The sequence below is a fragment of the Pteropus medius genome, unplaced genomic scaffold, assembly GCF_902729225.1.
Source record: "Pteropus medius unplaced genomic scaffold, Ma_sr-lr_union100, whole genome shotgun sequence".
In the NCBI taxonomy this organism is placed as follows: domain Eukaryota; kingdom Metazoa; phylum Chordata; class Mammalia; order Chiroptera; family Pteropodidae; genus Pteropus; species Pteropus medius.
In genome coordinates, this window is record NW_024355008.1 from 6,407,460 (window position 1) to 6,408,816 (window position 1,357).

Consider the following 1,357-nt stretch of genomic DNA (forward strand, 5'->3'; position numbering starts at 1 on the left):
GTCTCAATAAAGAATTTTAGCTTTAAATAATATAATGTGCAAGTCTTTAAAGAAGGGATAAAATACTTTAAACTATAAATTGTAAAAGTTTAAAATTATATGTGTGCATGCATATGTATATATGTATGTATATATGTATATGTGTGTATATATATGCAATAATTATAATAAACACATATTCATAGTTCAAATAGAGTTAATGTTATTTAAAGAAGGGAGAATTTCCTGAAAGAAGTCTACCCTTCATATGTCCCATTCTGCTTTTTAAACTCAGTCATTTTAGAAACAAACAAAAAGGACTCAAATTTTATCAGCTCTTGTCAAGGAAATGAATCAAAAATTGGATCTGGTCATAAACATCCATATATATGTATGTATACAAAGAATATGCAGAAACTTGTAAAACAGCTGTGAAGATTTTCATTTTATTAAAGAAATGTATAAACACTTTATAAAAGAAATGCAAAATGTTATAAGTCAAATACATGACTATCTCACTACCTTCTACCTACATTGATCTTTGCATCCTCAATAACGTTGTCTCCAAGGTTTTAACACTATGTGCCTGCACATTTCAAAGCCTTAACCTACCAAAAGAAAGTGTTCTATAAACAAAGCAGTTATATGTTTCAGATTTACCTTCCTGTGCATTTTAATAATATTGACTTCTTTTTTTTTTTTTTTTTTTTAACACCTACAGCACCTGTTCTTCCTAGGTGGTCTCCTATCCAGCTTAGATTCCGAGATCAGACAGGATGGGGCATGTTCAGCGTAGCATGGCCATAGACGAACATTGACTTCTTTATCAAGCTACTCGTCAGAAGATTAATTGTTTACAATGAGAAGGTAAAGTCTCTCACTAATAACATTCTGTAGAGTAAGTTCCTCCATCCTCTTCTACAAACTATGAGAGCTTCTGGGTGATTAAACTATTTAAAGAACACTGTAGTCTATGGCCATGCTACCCTGAACAAGCCGGATCCCGACCGATCTTGGAAGCTAAGCAGGGTCAGGCCTGGTTAGTACTTGGATGGGAGACCACCTAGGAAGACCAGGTGCTATAGGCGTAAAAAAAAACTGACAAGGTCCTTGCAATCTGTGAAGTCAACCAAGAGTTGCCTCACCTAAATTAATCTGACACCAAAGACATGGAAGGACTCTGGAAGTCAGCAAACAATGTAGTCGCCTAGATACGGAGTAGAAACCAGTTAGCAAAATAAGTAAATCCTTAGGTCAAAGCAAGTTGACTGAGATTAGGAGAAACTAATTTATTACAGAGAAAGAAGGTGACAACTGATCTGGGAGGAGACAAATTCAGATGTGGAGTTGAGTTGGTTGTTATTATCCTGGATAGATA

General features: G+C 34.6%; 1 pseudogene; it reads left to right on the forward strand.

Moving 5' to 3' along the window:
• The first annotated feature begins 948 nt into the window (after positions 1 to 948).
• LOC120598211 (uncharacterized) lies at positions 949 to 1,067 on the forward strand (annotated as a pseudogene).
• The last annotated feature ends 290 nt before the right edge of the window (positions 1,068 to 1,357 follow it).